Source organism: Neophocaena asiaeorientalis, unplaced genomic scaffold (assembly GCF_003031525.2).
Source record: "Neophocaena asiaeorientalis asiaeorientalis breed wild unplaced genomic scaffold, Neophocaena_asiaeorientalis_V1.1 scaffold165, whole genome shotgun sequence".
NCBI classification, from domain to species: domain Eukaryota; kingdom Metazoa; phylum Chordata; class Mammalia; order Artiodactyla; family Phocoenidae; genus Neophocaena; species Neophocaena asiaeorientalis.
The window spans coordinates 1,348,597-1,369,500 of record NW_020173918.1 but is presented as its reverse complement, the minus strand read 5'-3'; the positions used below and the strand labels follow the sequence as shown (position 1 = coordinate 1,369,500).

General features: G+C 43.0%; 1 protein-coding gene across 5 annotated transcripts in view; it reads left to right on the top strand.

Annotated features, from left to right (window-relative positions):
• Window positions 1-20,904, top strand: part of RIPOR2 (RHO family interacting cell polarization regulator 2) — a 207,993-nt gene that overhangs the window by 101,210 nt on the left and 85,879 nt on the right. The window lies entirely within an intron of this gene.

The window sequence follows — 20,904 nt, the reverse complement described above, 5'->3', positions numbered from 1 at the left end:
CCCCCCCTGCTGTTATGTAGATGTAGGATCTTGGGCAAGTCACTTACTTAATCTTGCTGAGCCTCATTTTTTACCTAAAACAAGAGTGTTGATTATACAATCTCTCAGATCTCATTTGAAAAGCTCCAGCATTCTATTACTTCGTCTTTTCTGCACAGTGGCATACATCTACCTAGAAGAGTTCAAGCTTGCTCTAGCTTTCCTCCATGCTTTAAGCTCACTTTAACATGCCTAAGAAAGCAGAAAGCTTTCGGTCCAGTGAGTTTCCTCTAACATAAAGGAAGGAAGATGCCTAGGAGCTTGTTACCAAGGCAACCATATTTCCTTGCAATGGCCACATTTTTAAAGGACCCTTTCCCCCTAAAGAAAAACAAATTTAGAATTTAGGTCCATTTGGTTAAAAGTATATATAATCCATTTAGATTTATGGACCACATAAAGATCTGGGAAGAAAAAACTGAGTCATGCTCACAATATATTTTTTTAACTGCCTTTCTGAGATCCTGTTTGCTTCAGCTGTTGTTTTCTGTGGTTAAAGAAAATGTTAAAGTCCACGAAATTAAGAAGCATTGGTGTGTAACTTTGCTCTTGTTCTAGAGGAGCGTTGCATATGATTAGTGAGAGGGAGAGAGGAAGAGGGAGAGAGAGAAAAGCAGTCGCCCACCTACCCACCGGAAACCCCAATATTTTATTCCTCTTTCTCTCCCTCCCTCCCTCACCCCCACCTCAGGTTGGCTTTCCAAATATCACTATGTATTTATTTATTTTCATATCACCATGCCATTTAGAAAATGGTTACTATCCAGTAGACTTTATTCCTTCTTGGGGGAATGATTGGTTTGATTACCAAGCTATTGAAAAACCAGTAATTGGAATTAGAGGGCTTCTTTCCCATTGTTGTTTCAAACTTATCAAATTAAAGGGCTTTCATCTGTTTTGTCACTGTGCCTTCTTGACAGCCAGTCTGGTGTATGTTAGTAGAAATAGCTGGATGGATAATAATAGTAATGATAACTCTAACAATTATGATGGCGATAATAATAATAGAAAAAAAGTGTCACGCACCGTGGAGGCCCTTGGCCAGCTTTCAAGAACAGAACAGGATTCGTGTGTGGGAGGAAACAGTTCCCCAGGTGGTGGTCAGCCAGTAGGTTAGCAGTCAGAATTACTCCTTGGCACAAGTTAAAGTTGCAGTCCTTCTTTCCTTAGAACCACAAGCCCTCACTGCCTTTGTTTTCAGCAGTGCTCGGTAATCTGTGGTCAAGTGCAATGATTAGAATAATAAAACTGCACGAGTTCACGGTCATGTGTGCAGAGTATTTCTCAGGCTTATATAGTCCCTGGGCACTTACATGTCTTTTAAAATCTTGCTTCTAGAAAGACCACAGGAAACTGCAAAGCTTTGCCAGACCTTCGAATGTTCTGGTACAGTGCAGCATGGCATAAGAATACTTCCCCTGTCCTGGATTACAGTATCTAGGAAAGTTGTTTCAAACTCCCCAAAGGAGAAGAACTGTGCCAGAGAGAGAGAAACTCAAAGGGAAGTCCACTTGACCATTAGCTGCCTGTCGCTCTTAAAGAGACTGACAGAGGCTTGAAAAAAAATGCCACACCCTTTCGAGCCAAACCTCTCTCCTTTCCCCAAGCCAAGTAAGTTAGCATTTTTTTCCCTTTCAATGGGATCTTCAGCTCAGAGAGAGCAAAAAAATTGCAAAAGTTTTAACAAAAAGAGAATTGTAAGTATAGAATAGATGCCCACTTTGTCTTTCTGTGTAAACTGCTTATGAAGCCAAGGCAGATTTTTTTTAATGGGTAAACAATTATGCAACCTGTTGTAATCTGGCATGTTTTGATATTTACTGAATTACATTTGCCCTTTCCAAAATTAAAAGAAAGAAGGAAGAAGAGATTAAATTAAGATTATGTACAAAACCAATAAATCCTGAAAGTTCAGACTGGTTAAGTCCATACCCTCTATGGAAAAAGTGTTGAGAAAGAGAACATAAAAGTGTATGTGCCTTGGTTAGAGAGAGAGTTGGACCTTTTTGTTTGATTATGCCACATTTTATAGCACGTAGATGTAATAATTGTTATTTAGCTACGTCAGCCCTTTCTCAAAAACATCCATGTCTGGGGTTCTCAAGTGGACCCAAGTAATGGGATTGGAGACGGGACAGGAAGAGGCTGCCTTAGTTTCCTGGGTTGAAAAAAGTTGGCCACTCTTTGCTTTCGCAGTTTGCCAAGATTGCTTGGGTCAATTTCCATTCCTGGGATCCTGGATAAACGTTTTGGTTGGAAGTTGTTTTCCCTACTTTATTTGTCACAGGGTCTGGAGCAGACACAGACCTCCCCACAATATTTCATGCCTGTGTGACCTATGCCTTGGATTACTGCAAAACATTCCCTTCCCATAGATGTCTAGGAAGCTTACTTTGGCTGGTGCCAAAGAGATGGTGTCATTTCAGGGGCACAAGCTAAAATAGCACATTGCACTAAAGCTATGCAGGCTGTCTTAGCCCCCAGTCCACCCTCCTGATTTATGGCCCCCAGTGACCTCAGGGTGACTTATTTAGATCAGGCCAAAGCCAAAAAGGGGCCCAGAATCACAAAGGAAGCATTTAAAATGCTTATTTAATATCTCTATAGGCAGCCAGTAAAGTCTTCTTAGGAATAGTATGAGATAGCCTTGAGTATATCTTCTACAGGACTTGAGTTGAAAACTACAAGTATATGCATACCCATTGTTTGTGTGGGGGGAAAAATAGTTAAAAAAAAAAAAGGAAATGTGTAGTTGTTATGACCAAAGCAGTGAAATAAGTTGGGAGTATTGCCCTTGCTCTTTGATGGGAGTTACTTCACTTACTGAAGTCAACCTATTTATTAAAGAAATGTGATGTAGCCCGTTACCTATACCTCACATGTTTTACTGTGCTTAGCAAGTGTAGGCTTATTCCACTTCTCATTTATTTTTGGATGGCTAAATTTTGTCTGTTGATTGTTTACCAAACGGCTGTGATGTTTAATGAAAATGTTTGCAATTCAGTTGGTTTCAGGAGAGGTTTTAAAGAAGGAAAAGGTATTAGTTGAGTCAAGTTGAAATGACTATTTCAAGTACCAGAAGGACAGAGAGGAAGAAAAAACAAAAATAGTGACTGGTCCTGTCAAGTAAAAATGGACAGAAGAAAATGAAACCACAATGCAGGGGCTGGTGGGATATTGAACATTCATGTACTTCCTTGACAGTAAGTTCCAGGCTGGATTGGGGGCTGGTTTCTGGGGCGCCTGAAATGTGGAGATGCCTGGCCGACTAGGAGGGTGATGATTCCATACCATGTGTGCACTGCAGAGTGAAGGGATTTGTCAAGAATCTGAAGTGTTTGATCCTTGTTGATAGACAAACCAGGTCGTTTGAGCTGAAAAACCACTTCACTTTGTGCTGTGTAGACGGAGTGTATCTCATCACTCATCAAGAATTTCCCTTCAAGAAAAATGACAATTTACTTGATCACTTTTAGATATTTTTAAGAGAAAGATTTTGACATATACGCTGGGATAACAATCAAAAGGCAGGTATAATGGCCAGCTTCACTCCAGAGGCAAGTTAATGATAATTTATATTATCGTCATTCTTTCACGTGTGGACTTTCCATATCTTATGCTTTTTCATGCCTCAACTTGCTTAACAGAGGCTTCAGGCAGAAGACACTTGAAGATCAATGATGGATACAAGTAAAAAATTCTAGATGTTAAAATATAAAAGTGAGGAAAATGTGAAGTTTTGGCAGGGTGAGGTATCTATTTTCCCAACTGAGGGAGAGAGAAAACACTGTGTCAACCTTTGTAAAGATTGTCATTAATAGGTAACCTATTAAACAGAGAAAAGATCTTGAGGGTATGTCATCTCTGCTGTATTAGGAGGTTTAACCCTAGGAAATAATTATTTCTAAATAAAATAAAGAGAACTAAAAACAAGTTGCTGCCATCTGGAAAGTGACGAGGTTATGGTGCCACCTTTTCACTGTAAATCTTTCCTTCTTAGTCTTTGGATCACTGGGAGTTAAGAGTTTAAATGTTTATACTGTACAACTCAAGCAGCAACAGGGGGACACCGGCTGGTCTCTTCTCCCCCTCGACATCATTCTAAACTGCCCATTCAGTGTGAGAAGTGATGAGCCGAGAACCAGGAAGAAAATGACTTGACTTTCAGATCATAAACTGAGTCAGCTGGTTGAGCAGTTGAAGATTTTTTTTTTCTCTCTCTATGAATTGGCATTCAGGAAACTCTGAGAGGGAGTAAATACGAAAACATGTTCTATGGTGGGATTTCCCTTCCTATTTATAACAGCACGACGAACTGATAGAATGGCATTTGAAGAAAAGTGTGTCAAAGAATCAAATATGCAGATAGGATTTGTAGAAGGCACTTTTAACCACTTTCAGATAAATTATATGACTGAAATATTACGAAAAACAATCTCTGAAAAACAATCTCTTCTCCTTCAACTTCTGGTTTATATGTTCAGGGTTACCAAGGATGTCTTTGAGGTGGGGCATGCCTCAGCCCACTATTAATCTCCATTAGCAGCTCTAAAGACTAAAAAATAAATTAGAATTTAGAGTCCAAATATAAAGCATGATAAAAAGCTTTTTCAGAAAACATTGCTATTTTGAATGATTTGAACTCTATAATCTGAGTAAAAAATCGTATGCTTACGCTGCAGACAGTTTCCAGTGGAGGACAGACCCCTTTTCTGGCTGTATTGCTGTACTAAGTACTTGGCATCCAAAAATTCTAGAGCCACCATGTTTGTAAATCTTTGCTTTTTTTTTTACCATTCAGACTTCCAAACTGAGGGAAGATAGCATAGCTGAAAGAGCAAAATATTTGGACTCAAAAGACCTAATTCAACTTACTAGTAGCTTGACTTTAGGCAAGTTACCTAACCCTTCAGAATCTTCACTTTCCTTCTTCCACTTGGAGATGATGATAATTATGGTGATGGTGATGATGCTGGGGTGGTGATGATGGTGATGTGATAAAGATGGTGGCGGTGGTGGTGGTGACCTCCCCCACAAACTGCTTGAAGTTAAAGGAGATAATGTATGCGATAATGGAAAACCCGTAAGGACTTACTACGTAAATGTCAGTGATTTTTTAATTGTGATTTTCTCAGCTGTCCCAGTCTCCCAAGTCTCTACAATTCTCCTCTTCTCCTCTTGGCCTGTGATTAACAAAGACACAAGCTGATGAGAGCACAGCTATTGAGACTGCTCACTTCAAATGCTTTCCTGGGAATATAGAGGTGCGTCTGGCTCATGAATTAACAAGCCTGGCTGCTATCCGACCTCCACCATTTGACAAAGGCAGGACTCAGAATCACCCCTTCACTTGGCACAAAATGAATTTTTGATTTCTTACCTTTTTTTTTTGGCTTTAACCAATCTGGTCTCCCTCTGAAAATCCTTTGAGTATTAAAGAGTGATATAAGCTATGGCAGTTTTCTTGTAAAGAGAGTCCCCTTTGCCTTGGTCAGGAATGCTGGAGGTGAAGAATCATATCTTTAACAGTATCTTTAACAATACACAGGCCCTTTCTCCTGGGTAAATATTTACTCGGGGTAAACACACCACAGTTACTGCCTCTGCATGCCGCTTTACAGAGTACTTTTTAAAAAGTAATTTGATAAAGGCTGGGCTCTCTATATTTGTTAAACCATTTCTAATTTAAAGATAACACTTATTGAAACTTGAATTATACATATGTTAATGGCACTTTAGGACAGTAATTAAGATTTTAAACAAAGCCTCTACGACATTTCCTCTAGTGGTGTTTTGCTTTGTTTTTACTTCCATTGCTTTTTAAAATATTTTCAGTGGTAAAACCTCCTGCAGAAATCATGGTAATCTGTTTATGTATATTTGTGTGTAACTATATTAATGTGCACACAGGAGGACAAACATTCGTTCAGTTGTTTAATAATAATACTTCATGGGACAGAGAGCAAGTTAATGGGATCTACCCGCTGTGAACTAATCACCAAATCTTTATTGAGCACCACTCAATAAAAGTTAGGACTAGGGCACATAACTGGTCAGGCTGGGAATGGTCCCAGCTGTAGGAGGGGAGACTGGGGAGGGTCAACCCAGGTCCTCCCCACTCCTGGAAGGACAACTGCTGCTGGGTCAGAAGCATCCTCTTCTGTATGAGAAGAGGTGTCATTTACACCACGGACGAGAGTGCAAAGGACAGACAGAAGCCCTGCGTGTCTTCCTAACATTAATGATACACCCAAAAGACAGATGTTTGTGCCTTTATAATCTACCAGGCAATATTGAAAACTGCACAGTGAAGTCAGTAGCTCATTACCCGCCTCTTGGCAGGGGAAGGAGATGGCAAACCTGCAGACCAGACCCAGCCCACTGCCTGTTTCTGTACGGCCTGCCATAAATGGTTTTTACAAAAAGACAGACATTTGCAAATCGATTTGATGATAGGGAACATTGACCTTGAACTTCAATTAAGCAAGATGTTATCCCAAAGAAAAAGAATTCCATTCTTCTCCTTAGTAGACTGGTGTTATTAAAAAAAAGCTCAATTATTAATTATTATATTTTGAATTTTGTCCATAAAAAATGTGAAAGTTTGTTTTCTCTCTTGTTATATGTAAGTATACAATTTCCTCATTTTTGGGGCCTCTTGGCCCCAAAGCCTAAAATATTTACTATCTGACTCTTTACAGAAGAAGCCTGCTGACCCCTGGTTTAGGTCATCACGTTCCATCATTTTGCCTCTTAAGGTCATTGTCTCTCCCACTAGCTCTTCCCCTTTTCATGTCCGGTGAGAGGGTCCTATCATTTTATTTTTCTTATTTTTTTTTTTTGCGGTACGTGGGCCTCTCACTGTTGTAGCCTCTCCCGTTGGGGAACACAGGCTGGCTCTGGACACTCAGGCTCAGCGGCCATGGCTCACAGGCCCAGCTGCTCCGCGGCATGTGGGATCTTCCCGGACCGGGGCACGAACCCGCGTCCCCTGCATCGGCAGGCGGACTCTCAACCTCTGCGCCACCAGGGAAGCCCCCTATCATTTTAAAATCCCCATTTAAGAGAAGATTTATCCCCTCTTATTTTTATTTAAATATTATTTTTAAGAGAACACATGTCCCCATATTACATTGCTCTGTAACACCAACTGGTAGGATGATGAAAAATTAACAGTCCAAGACAAAACCAAAGACAGAATGCGCTGGGTGGGGGAGGGCAGAGAAGGCAGCATGATGTAAGCAGAGACACACAGGAGGACTAAGGCCGGTTCTCCCCGCCCACCGATAAGTGAGGTGAAAGAAGGCGACGCACACAGGAGGTGTCCAGGGTCCTTCCCACTTACTCCTCTGCATGAGTTCAAGGCACTCTCCTCCTCATTTGACTCTTTGGGTTCTTTGTCCCCGAGATCTGAAACCCTGGACCTCCTTGCAAGAGATGACTTATGCACGGACATGACTCAAGGCCGTCTCCTTGGCTTTTCCACACACGCACCACTCCAAGTCTCCCAATTCATCAAAAAGTGATAGTGCCAACCTTGGGGGCATCTTTCAAAGAAACCACAAATTGGAAATATGTCCCCTTTACGTTAGGAGATTACAAGGGATTAGCAGAGCTTTGATCATCCCCAAAACAGTGCTGGCTCTTGCCCACTGCCCTCTGTCTGTAGGGCAGACCCGTGGATGTCCACTCAGCCTGCATGTTAATTCAAGGACAAGAAAGCCGTTTCAAAACAGGCACGAAGGAAAGAGCGAAAAGCACCACCACACACACCCTCGCTCGTTCAGTGGGGGCCGCTCGGCTCCTGGTTGCTAAGCATTGGAAGGAGCTGGAACGTTTAGCACTATTAGGCATCTCTGAGCAGTTCTAACTTGCTGGAGGGGAAAAATATCTTACTATAAAAAGAACTCAGAAGCCATTGTACACTGTCGGTGAGACTATAAAATGGTGCAGCCACTATGGAAAACAGGTGCAGTTCCTCAAAAAATTAAAAGTTAAAATTAGTTCTTTAACATATGATCTAGCAATCCCACTTCTGGGCATATACACAGAAGAACTGAAAGCAAGGTCTTGAAGAGATATTTGTACATATGTTCACAGCAGCATTATTCACAATAGTCGAAAGGTAGAAACAACACAAGTGTCCATCAGCAGATGAATGGGTCAACAAAATATGGTCTATACATGCAATGGAATATCATTCAGCCTTAAAAAGGAAGGAAATTCTGACACATGGTATAACACGGATGAACCCCGAGGACATTAAGCTAGGTGAAATAAGCCAGACACATCACTGTATGATTTCATGTATCTGAGGTGTGTAGAGAGTCAAATTCATAGAGACAGAAAATGTCAGGGTGACTGCCAGGCGGTAGGCAGAGGGGGAAATGGGGAGTTGTTGTTTAATGGGTCTAGCTTCAGTTTTCAGTGTTACAAGATGAAAAGTGTCCCGGAGATTGGTTGCATAACACTGTGAATGTACTTAATGCTACTAAACTGTAGACTTAAAAATGATTAAGGTGGCAAATCTTACATGTATTATATCTACATACGTATATAACATATATATATTTCCACATTAAAAAAAGAGTTAGGAATGGGTACCCCCAAAAAACAAAACAAAACAAAACAGGAAGGAACCAGACAGTTCCTGAAAGTCTGCAAAAAGGTTGCTTTTTCTTGAGCCATGTAAACTTAACAACAGGGAGCTGAATACCCAGGTGAGATAGAAATGGTCCCAGGGAGCTGATTCTGCCCAGGGCTGGGCATATCTGACACAGTCTTAGAAAGACTGTTTTATCCATAGCAGGATGTGTAAGAATGAGGTCTGGGAATTTTTTCTACCAATGTCTGCCTAGCTGGGAATCATTTTTAAAATCTCTGCATAAATATTTTGGGATTAGCACTTACCAAAGCTTCTCTAGAAAGGAGTAGCATAATCAGCAGATGCAGCCCCTCAGGAGCTTATGAACTATGTAGGGATAGAAGATGTATTTTTTTCATTCATTAAAGACTATCTGTTGATAGTTTACCATGTGCTGGATTCAGTTCTGCTCGGCTCTAGAGGCTCGAAGGGACCGCAGGGCCGACTTGGATATCAGGAGGAGAATGTTCCAGGGAGAGTCGGGAGGCCAGTGTGGCCACAGCACGATGTGAGCACAGCCAAGAGCAGTAGAAGCTGCAACCCTAGAGGTTTCTGTTAGGAGGGAGGGGTTCCAGCTCCTATAAGCCTTACAGGCCGTTGTACGCATTTGGGGTTTGCTCTATGGGAGATGGGGAGCCATTGGTGAATGTTGAGCAGAGTGACATAATCTGATTTGCCTTTTTCAAAAGGAGCATTCTGGGGCTTCCCTGGTGGCGCAGTGGTTGAGAGTCCGCCTGCCGATGCAGGGGACACGGGTTCGTGCCCCGGTCTGGGAAGATCCCACATGCCGCGGAGCGGCTGGGCCCGTGAGCCATGGCCGCTGAGCCTGTGCGTCAGGAGCCTGTGCCACGCAACGGGAGAGGCCACAACAGTGAGAGGCCTGCGTACCATTCTGACTACTGTCTGGAAAATTAAAATGGGGGCATAAAAGGCAAAAGCAGGGAAGCCAGTTAGAAGAGGATGGCAACAGTCCAGGAGAGAATTGGTGGGGAACTTAGCAGGCCTGATACCGATTGAATTCTGGAGGTAAGGAGGGAAATGTTACCAAGGATGTCTCCAAGACTCTGGCCCAAGCATCCGGAAGGATGCTGCTGCTGTTTACTGAGATGAGGAAGGCTGCTGGAGAAGCAGGCTTGCATTGGGCTAGTATGGCCGTGATGGGGAAGCAGGAGTCCACTTTGGAATAGTTTAGATATAAATAGTGGATGACTTCATGAAGTCCCACTCCAAGTACCCAGAATAGTGGGCACTAGGAAATATCTGTTGAAATGTTGATGATAAAGCAGCATATGCATAAATGAGAATTATTCATAGATTTATCTCTAGCTTATGGGGATTGGGCTATATAACCTATATGGGCTGTTCCATAAAACCAGGAGTTGGAGAAGCAATACAAACTGTGCATAAACACTTAAAGGAAATTAAAGGAGAGATCGGGGGAAGCGTGGATCATCTGGGCAGGCTCTTTTTTTTTTTTAAATAAATTTATTTATTTTATTTATATTCATTTTTGGCTGTGTTGGGTCTTCATTTCTGTGTGCGGGCTTTCTCTAGTTGCGGCGAGCGGGGGCTATTCTTTGTTGCGGTGCGCAGGCTTCTCGTTGCGGTGGAGCACGGATTCAGCAGTTGTGGCTCACGGGCTCTAGAGCGCAGGCTTAGTAGTTGTGGCGCACGGGCTTAGTTGCTCTACGGCATGTGGGATCTTCCCGGACCAGGGCTCGAACCGTGTCCCCTGCGTTGGCAGGCGGATTCTTAACCACTGCGCCACCAGGGAAGCCCTGGGCAGCCTTCTTGAAGGTGAATATTTGAAGGAGAGTGCTTAACATCCTTGGGAGCAGTGTTCTGATATATAGAATAATTGTGGAAATGCATCCATGAACTTTCCATCTTCATGTGGCCTCTGCTTTTGGTGCTATGCTCACCACGTTAAAATGCTTGCATCTCGGGCAGGAATAAAGAAGTAGACATAGAGAATGGACTTGATGACATGGGGTGGGAGGGCAAAGCTGGGACGAAGTGAGAGTAACATCAATATGTATACACTACTGAATGTAAAATAGTTGGCTGGTGGGAAGCAGCCGCATAGCACAGGGAGATCGGCTTGGTGCTTTGAGATGACCTAGAGGGGTGGGATATGGAGGATGGGAGGGAGGCTCAAGAGGGAGGGCATATGGGGATATATGTATACTTATAGCTGATTCGCTTTGTTGTGCAACGGAAACTAACACGGTATTGTGAAGCAATTATATTCCAATGAAGTTCTATTAAAAAATGCTTGCATCTCTTGCCCTTTTGCTCCAAGGCTGTACATCCATAGCATCTCAGCTAAAGAGACCTCTTTAGAGGTTTTTATTCTTATTTTCCTAATAGAAGGCAGGCAAGGGGTCAATCCCATTGCTAAACTCCCTGCCTTTTTTCCCTTCCCCAAGGAGATTTATCAGCCTCCCTCAGTAACGTATCCATTTAACAGTCAAGAGCTAGCAATCAGCACATTTGCTTGTATTTTAACTCAAATCCCGTGAACTATGTCTTCAGTCACCTTACTTTAATCCTAGGGGAAAATTGTTCTTCCTCCTGTAAGGTAGTCTTTTGTATCCTCAAAAACCATTAAAAGAACATATTAACACGCCAGTAATTCTCCAGACCTTACAATAGCTAGTCAAATATTTGTATTCCACCAGGCACTTGAGTTGAATAGTATATCTATGCCAACAAGAGGGCAAGTGTATCCTGAGTGCCGAACAGGCCCAGATGTCTGTGAATTAGGATCTGAAATGCAGGGGCACACGCCCCACAGCTGTTGAACTTGAATTCCTCTTTGAATGCGGCACCCAGGGCTGAGAGGCACTTCTCAGAGAGAGGCCTGTGTGCGTTCGTTCTTCTAAAACCTGCCCTTGCCCAGTGCTTACATCCTCATTCTGACCCGGCTACTGTCTTGGGTGCAGAGAACAAATGAGAGCAGGTGTTCAGATTTATCTTCCTCAAGCAGCCCCTTGAGGCTCGTTGAGGACAGGTCATTGAAGGAAAAGGCTGACATACAGCCTTCCAGCCCACAACTCTTGTGCCTGCCAGCAGACAGCTGTCCCAGATGCTTCCGGCTGCTGCTCATGAAAACATAACTGCGATTCAATGAAAGACATTTAATAGGGGATTGCTTGGAGCAGCCCCTTACTTGGGAGATCGGATGAAACCAAAGCACTTGGATCTGTTGCCGTCCCTGTGAAATTTTCACCTCCAAGTAGCCTTAGTGCGAATGACCTATTTCAAACGTGACGGCTGATTACACTTGTGTGGCGTGAATAATTTAATAGGTGTGAGAGCTCTGTCAATGCTGTGATATTACAGCAGCATTGCCCGCCTGGCTAATTATGGAGGGTAACAGCGCCCTGTCCTGTTGTCACGGCTCCTATCCGAAGCTGCCAGGGACGTGGACTGTGTGTGAGCAGAGAAGGAAAGAGGGGAAGTGGGGCCAGGTCTCGTCCCTGCTACCAAAGAAGGCTTTGTGGGTTGAGCAAGCCTGGCTGCAGGAGTCAGATTTCCACTTTCACCTCTGCAAAGTGAAACTGTGCGGGGCCCACGGGGATGGAGCTTTGTATCCAGTATCCCGATTGTGCATAAAATGTATGTTAGTAGGGGGAGGCACCGGACGCTGAAGCTAGCAGGGATAGCTAATGGTTTCCAGGCCTCACAGAGGCGGCCCTGGCCTTTGAAACATGCAGCTGAACTCAAGGCCCAGGAGCAGGAATATGAGAGCAGCTGTAGAGAAGAGCGAACAGCCAGGAGGAACCTGTCATGGCTTCAGAATCTTTCCCTTGTGTTCTAAGGTACCTTGATACTCCCTCCAGCTCTCTCTAACTTTGCTTGAATGGTAGTGACAGCCGTTTAACCTCAGAGACCTGTTCCCTATGTGAGTTGGACTCCAGAATAATGTCCCTGAAGATGGTGAAGATTAACAGCCAGTGACAAGGTTTTAAGTAAAATGGCTTCTGGGCCCGTAATTCCTCCTAAAATCACCTCCTGAAGTTAATGATCTCAATTTCGTGAGTTAGGGAGGGACCAAACTTTGAAAAGATTTGTATATCGTTGGGGGCCAGTAAGGAGGAAAGGAATTGAACGAGATTAACAACAGATCTTGCCTAAAATTGAAAGAGCAGTGAAAATAATTAAAGGAGCTACTTAAGAAATCTTTTAAAAATATAAATGACTGGATAAAAACAGATTTAATTTTTTTTCAATAATCAGTACACTATTGCCAATGTGTATCAGTCAGGGCGATGTCAGGAAACCGATAGCTCCCATTAGAATAACTCCAGGAAGGTTTATTTACAAAGAGATAACTTACAGAGGTGTGGGTGGATTGTGGGGGAACCAGAGGGCAGAGAGAGACCAACACCACCTGGCTCCAAATGGTGGGAGAGGAAGAGGTTGCTAGAATCTTCAAGAAGAGAGAGCTGTGTAGAGAGGGCTGCCTTGAGGGGGTGTGGGGGAGAGCGGTTGTCTTTTAGGAAGGGGCACAGCCAGCCCAATGTGACCTCAGAGGGAGGAGCCAGGTAATTAATATCCTCACCTCACTCCTTTACCTTTTTCCGATCTCCTGTTGGGGCTCCCCATTGGCCAAACCCTACTGGACATCACAGGGCAGTCGCTGATATGGTCCCTACCTGGGGACCCCCAGGGCGGGAAGCAGGAGAGAGAAAGGTGGAGAATGGACAGGAAGGGGCCACGTGGAACAACCTGCAAGCCAGGGACTGCAGGGGGCCCAGGGACACAATATAAATAAATCACCTTGAAGAACCTTACAGACAAAGCTCTTCTTTTATGTTTCCCCTAATAATGAGAGAAAAGGGAAGGGATTCATTATGAAGGAAAAGTCCATTTTAGAACTTTAAAAAGAGTCTACATGTCAAGTACCTAGCACTGTGTTTACACGTGCATAGTGATAGCTTCCAGTCACTTCTACATTCATTCTGCATTATTTTATACTTCTTTTAATATCTTTGTGCAATAACATTTGTTAGATTTATACTATTTACCTTCAGCCTTACCGGGTTCAGAGCTATAGGAATTTATAATATTCTACCAAAATGTTTGTCAGTCTAGAGCAAAATATAGTCTGACAAACCATCAACTTTCCCAAGACTCTTTCAGTGGGTCCCCAAGGTCCTCAACAATTTTTAAAAATATAAGAGGGTTTAGTCTAGATTATGTTATATATATAAATGTGGGATTTTAAAAATTGAAGTACAGGGCTTCCCTGGTGGCGCAGTGGTTGGGAGTCCGCCTGCGGATGCAGGGGACACGGGTTCGTGCCCCAGTCCGGGAGGATCCCGCATGCCGCGGAGCGGCTGGGCCCGTGAGCCATGGCCGCTGAGCCTGCGCGTCCGGAGCCTGTGCTCCGCAACGGGAGAGGCCACAACAGTGAGAGGCCCGTGTACTGCCAAAATAAATAAATAAATAAATAAAATGCCCTCAACCTTAAATAATAAAAATCTTAAAAAAAAAAAAAAAAATTGAAGTACAGTTGATGTACAATATTATATAAGATACAGGTGTACAATATAGTGGTTCACAATTCTTTAAGGTTATATTCCATTTATAGTTATTAAAAATATTTGCTATATTCCCCATATTATATCCTTGGAGCTTATTTTATACCTAATAGTTTGTACCTTTTAACCCCCTTTCCGTATAATGTCCCTCCCCTTACCCTCCGCACTGGTAACCACTAGTTTGTTCTCTATATTTGTGAGTCTGCTTCTTTTTGTTATATTCACTAGTTTGTTGTTTTTTTTAGATTCCACATATAAGAGATATCATGCAGTATTTGTCTTTCTCTGTCTGATGTATTTCACTTAGCATAATGCCCTCCAAGTACATATACACATAAACATATGTATATACATATATGTTATATGGCTAGCCATATGTTATATGGCTAGTCTAGATTATGTTATTGTGTAATGGGTCTTAAGACCAAAAAATTGGGAAGTGATTTTTATAGATTGTATTATTGCAGAAAATGACCTCTACATGTAATATAATAATAATGTGTGAGAAATCCAATCTCAGGTTGCTGGACAGAAGGGGATTGTTTGCTACATGTAAGACATGTTTTATTTCCTGTCAGCCTTGAACATTTTGCTGACCATCTTCCACCCATGCGACTTCCAGGTCACTTGGTGCAGAAGCTAGAAGTGGGGGTGAAGGCAGGGTCTAGGATTGAGATCATTTGCCTTAATGCATAGGCCTGATTTCAGCCCCCCTGGGACATCTGCTCCTGGGACATACTAAAATGCTAAGGGTGTTGGCCCAACTAGTTTCCCATTGTGCAAGCAGATGCGTGTGACAATGGTAAGAAAACAACAGCTTGAGATGTTTACTCCCTTGAGGACCTTATCATCAGTACCAGACATGGGCAAAGGAAAATGGGGTTTTGCTCTTACCAGTTCAGAAAGCAGCAAGCAAGACCCAGCTGTCATTTGTCAGGTGGAAACATACTTCTGTAGGTACAGCTCTGATGTCAATAAATACAGGCTTGTTATGCAATTTTTCCAAGAGAAAAGGTGATAGAAGGCAGCAGGGGCACTGTGTGCGCTCATTCCTAACGTGGTCAGTATTCACTGACAATTCTCTGCGCTCATTAACATAGAGGTTACAATCATGTAAGTGGTACTAAGCATAGTTCCTGACATCAAGGAATTTATAAACTGATGAGGAGATGTGTACCAAATATTTATGACAGAAGGAAGGTGTGTGATAGGGTCTTATTCAGGGGACACACAAGGGACTTGCAGGAGGATGCAGGTAGGGTTTAGAGGGCCAAGAAGGCATTGGGAAGGAGGTGGTGTTTGAACGGGGCTTTCTAGGCTAGACAGGGTTTTCAGAGACAAACATCAGAGGTAAAAGAAAAAGTGATGGGCAATCCTCAGCGGAAAATTTCCAGGCAGTGGAAATAGCCCGAGCAAAAAGGTAGAAGTAGGAAGTATCATAGGCAGAAGGAATATATAGGAATATGAATGGATAGAGGTCCCTAGATATAACCAAATCTCCGGGACCTTCTGATCAGAGGATCTACTTCATTGCACAACGGCAGTGGGTCTTCAGACATGTTCTGAATTCTGCATTAAATATCTGATGCTCTAAATGAGGAAACTAAATTGGCTGCACTTTGGATGCCCTTCTGCTTTCTTCTAATGAATTATGCATTTACTAGGATTGCTTGGTGGTGCAAAGAATAATCAACCTGGCATTGCCAATTCTGTTCCCTAAACAAAAACTGGCTTTAAAAATGCCCATGAGAGAAAAACAGGATAAAATTCAGTTTTTAGAAGAGACCATTTTCAGTGCTGCTGAAGTTCAAACACCCTGTTTTATGGCACCAAAAATAATCACAGTTCCCGTAGCACCCATAGTACTTCCTCTTTCATAACACCCACCTGAGTTATTTACCGCTGTCCTCACCACCAGGCTCCCCGAGATGGGTTCCATGACCTTCCTATTTACCTCTGTGGCTTCTTCCCTTAGCAGAGTGCCTGGCACCTGAGTTGAAATAATAGCTTGTCGAAATAATAGCTATCATTTGTACCTAGGGATTTTTAAATTAAAATTGATACATGGGTGGGACAGGGGGAGGGGAACTTGTGTTAAGCTGTTACTCCTTTGGAGGGAATCTTTCTCTCCATTGGTGTTAAAGAGTGACAAACTCTCACACTAGCAGAGTTTTCTGTAACATCCCCACCCCAATGCCTAACAAGCTCTGGCCTTCACTGTTTCCCTGGGTGAGGTTTAAGGGCTTCACCAGGGAATCTCTGAATGCTTTGATCAGGGAAGTTTCTGAGGTAGATGAATTAGAGAACCTTCACCAGAAATCAAATCAGCCAGAAACTTGATCTTGGACTTCCAGCTTCCAGAACTGTGAGAAAATACATCTCTGTTGTTTAAGCCCTCCAGTCTGTGGTATTTTGTTATGGCATGCCTAGCAGACTAATATAGTGGGGAAATGGAAAGTCTGCTTCTCTCCAGGGGAGGTGTTAGACCCTGCTCCCACCCCTCCAGATTTTTCCTCGGTAGCCTATTAGCTCTGATGCTAATCTGCAGTAGCTCTTATTTCTCCCAAGACTTTTCCTGCATATATGTGCTTCTTTCCAGGCCTCTGTCTCTAGAATGAGGTAAATGGAGAATTGTTTGGAACCATCCGACTCTACACAAATAGCTGTAATACAAGGTGGCAGGTGCCCAGCGTCTCAGGAGATGTTAAGAGCTAAGATGTTATGAAAGTTCTGAAGTGAGAGGGCAGGGAATGGGGCAAGAGATCTGGGAAAAACAGATGCAAACTAGAGTACTGAAACTGGATCTTGATGAATAGATGTGGCTATTAGGAAACGGGTGAAGGCTACATGGATGGAGATAGGCTGGGGTGGGGGGTGGTGTTGACAAGGGAATAAAAAGATCGAGGTAAGAGTACAGGTGTGCTCCAGAATGGCAGAGTTATTCATCTTTCATTCAGTAAGTAGTTATTGAGCCCTTGTTCTCTGTGGGGATATGGTATATAAGACAGAAACTGTCTCTACCCTTACGATCTCACAGTCCAGTGAAAAAGAGACAAAGAACAACTAAAAAGGTAAAGAAAACCATTACAATTTACAGTTGGTGCTATAAAAGGCACAGGGTATTCAAAAAGAATAACTGAGGGGAAGGATATACTTAAAGATGTGGGTGGTCAGGGAAGAACTCTCTTAGAAGTGACTTGGCATGTTTAAGGAACTGAAAGAAGGCCCCTGTGACCTGAGTCAGTAACCTGAGCTTAGTAAGAGGGAAGCCAGAGGCATGAGTGAGGCTGGAAGGACTAGAAGGGATTGGCTCACCAGGGTCTTGTAAGCATTGGCGTAGAATTTGGATATTATTCTATAATAAATGGGGAATGAAGGCAGGGTTTTAAGCAGGAGAGTGACCACAGCATAATTTTTATTTTTAAAGGTTACTCTTTCTGTATTAGTTATCTATTGCTACATAACAAATTGTCACAAATTCAGCTGTTTAAAACAACACATGCTTCTCATTTCACAGTTGCTGTGGGTCAGGAGTCCAGGCACAGCTTAGCTTCAGGCTGCAATCAATGTGTCATCCAGGGCTGGGGTCTCATCTGAAGGTTGGACTGAGGACAGATCCACTTTCAAGCTAACATGATGATGGCGAGATTCAGTTTCTGTGGGCTACTGAACAGAGGACCTCAGTTCCTTGTCACATGAGCTTCTCCAACATGGCAGCTTGCTTTATCGAAGCCAAAAAGGGACAGATTCAGCTAGCAAGATAGAAGTCAAAACCTTTTATAATCTAACCATGAAAGTGACATCTCAGCCCATTTGCCGTATTCTATTGGTTAGAAGTAAGTCACTAGACTCACGCTCATGGGGAAGGGATTACACAAGGGTGTGAATACTAGGGGGTGGGAATCGTTGAGGACCATCTTAAAGTTGGCCCGCCACAGTGGAGAATGGATTCTAGGGAAGGGCAAACTGGAGGCAAGGAGATAAGCGATACAGTCTAGAGATGAAGGATCTCAGAGAAGGGTGATGGCAGTAGAGCTGGAGAGAGTAACCAAGAATGAGAAGTGTCTTGGAGACAAAAGCAACAGGTTTTGTTGATGAATTGCGTGTGGGAGGTAAAGGAAAAAGAGGCATCAGTAACGACTTCTAGATTTCTGGCCCTCTAGCAACTGGTTGGATATTGGTGCTATTTATTTATTTTTTTAACTAAGATGGTTAAGTATAGGGGAGGACCAGGTTTGGTTTTGGGGGAGGAGAATCAAGAATTGGGCAGCAAGAAATTAACAGGAATTTTAGGTAGGTACTCAGATATCTGACCTCAGAGGAGAGTTCTGAGTTGGAATATAAATCTGGGAATCTTTAGCACATGAACATGACTTAAAGCCATGAACTGAATGAGATGAGGCCCCACTGTGGGCCCTTGAATACCCCTCTAAGCTGTTTATGTGCAGATCATTCCTAGAACCCCATTCGGTCCTCTATAAAGTGCCTCAATCTACCTTTAGAACTGCCTCTCTTTCACTTGCCCTAATTCTAACTATCTTTTAAGAAGAGTATCCAGGTTCCATCCTCTCTCTCCCGGCTGGTTTTGCTTACTTAGCGGGGGTGGGGGCGTGGGGGGGATGAGTGTATCATTTGACTTAATCCTACTTGGCCTTGTGCTCTATTTCAGCATTGTCTTAAACAATGTCATTCAGCTCCCATTCTTAATCTCATTATCGCCATTTAGGTTGTAAACTTTTTGAGGGGTGGGGGTGGGGGGAGCGTTCCTTCTTTTATCCCCCCCGTCCCTTTCTCGGTTCTCCACAAGTACTTATTGTATGAATGAATGTTTCAATAGCAGTTTTATTTATGGCCATTTTAATAGCTACCAAGAGGCCAAGGGGTGCTATGGGAGTTGTGCAGCTGTTTGGACCTTTGTGACTCTCAGATTTATTGATGCTGAAAAGGACTGGGGGAGTCATCAGATAGGTAAAAGGAAGTGAGAAAGGAGATAGAGTCAGGAAATACCCACAAAACCTGGGCTCAGCTGTCAAATATCAACAGGGATACAACAGAGATGAACCCAGGTCCAGAATGAAGAGAAGAACAAGGATCTATGACAGACAGGATAGTGGGGCCACTACCACCCATGTTTTCAGCTGCCAAAACCCAGCTTTTGCACATGTATCTAAAGTTGATTCAATTGTGTTACCTTGGACAACTCACATTAACTCCCTTGAATCTTGGTTTTCCCATCCATGAAATGGGAGCAATAATACCTACTGCAGACTTATATTCAGGAATAAATGATACAGTGCTTCTAAAGTATCTGCTCCAGCATCTAGGGTATAAGAAGTAGCCAATGAGAAACAACAAACAAACAAACAAAAAAAACAGTACTGATGAACCTAGTGGCAGGGCAGGAATAAAGACGTAGATGTAGAAAATGGACTTGAGGACATGGGGTGGGGGGGAAGCTGGGACAAAGTGAGAGAGTGGCATTGACATATACACACTACCAAATGTAAAATGGGTGGCTAGTGGGAAGCTACTGTGTAGCACAGGGAAATCAGCTCTATGCTTTGTGATGACCTAGAGGGGTGGTATAGGGAGGGTGGGAGGGAGGCTCAAGATGGAGGGGATATGCGGATATATGTATACATATAGCTGATTCACTTTGAGTACAGCAGAAACTAATGCAACAATGTAAAGCAATTATACTCCAATAAAGATTTTTTTAAAAAAGGAAAGAAGATAGCCAATGAACTGTAGTGTTCAGCGTCATAAGGATTACGTCAAGTCAACCAAACTCACTAGGGACACATATATTGACCAGAATATACCAATACTGAACACATACGAGGAATTAGTTGCCAGGAATGTTCGTATCATTTGCTCAACACATTTTCTCTTCTGAAGGAAAGTGTATGTGGGAAGACTGAGTGCTGTCAGGAACTATTTAGTAAGTTGGAAGAAGGACAGAGGGAGGTGGGTGTCTGGAAAAATCCAGCTGTCATGAAGTGTTCAGCCTGTCAAGGCACTCACTGCTCAGGCTGCCCTTCATGGTCGAAGGCAGAGACACAGTGACCAGAGCTTGCTTTGGGGTGCCCTTTCTAGGCATCAAGCGCACTCTGCTCCTACTGTTGTATCATTGGTCGGTTATGATGTCATTGATTAGGCTATGATTTGGGTGGCCTAGAGTCCAGGCCTGAGGATGCAGTCTCCTTACCACAACTGGATAAGGACACAGTGTCCTCAAATGTTCCCTTTTGGTTCATATCTATGCTCATCGACTCTTACTCCCTCACAAGGTGACTGAATTTCAAGCTGGGGAGGGCGGATGCACCTTGCGGTACCATTCTATTTAACATATTCTACGTACACAATTTATTCAGAATGGTGGCTTTACAGATAAGGAAACTGAGGTATAAGGGATTCCCTATTTAAGGATGGAGGCAGAGACCTTGTCTCTGGGTCTTTGTAGACTCCCTGTCTTGGACAATTTCCACTCCAAAGACTCTTTCTATGGAATGTCTCTGTCATATCCACACTTTCCTAAAGGAAACCTTTATATATAGTTCAAATCCACCAAAACAAAATTAAAAGAAGAAAAAAAAAAACAACTCTGTTTCTCCCCATTGTTATGAGATCTCTGTGCTCAAACAGGCCCTAGAGGAGAGCCCATACAAAGCA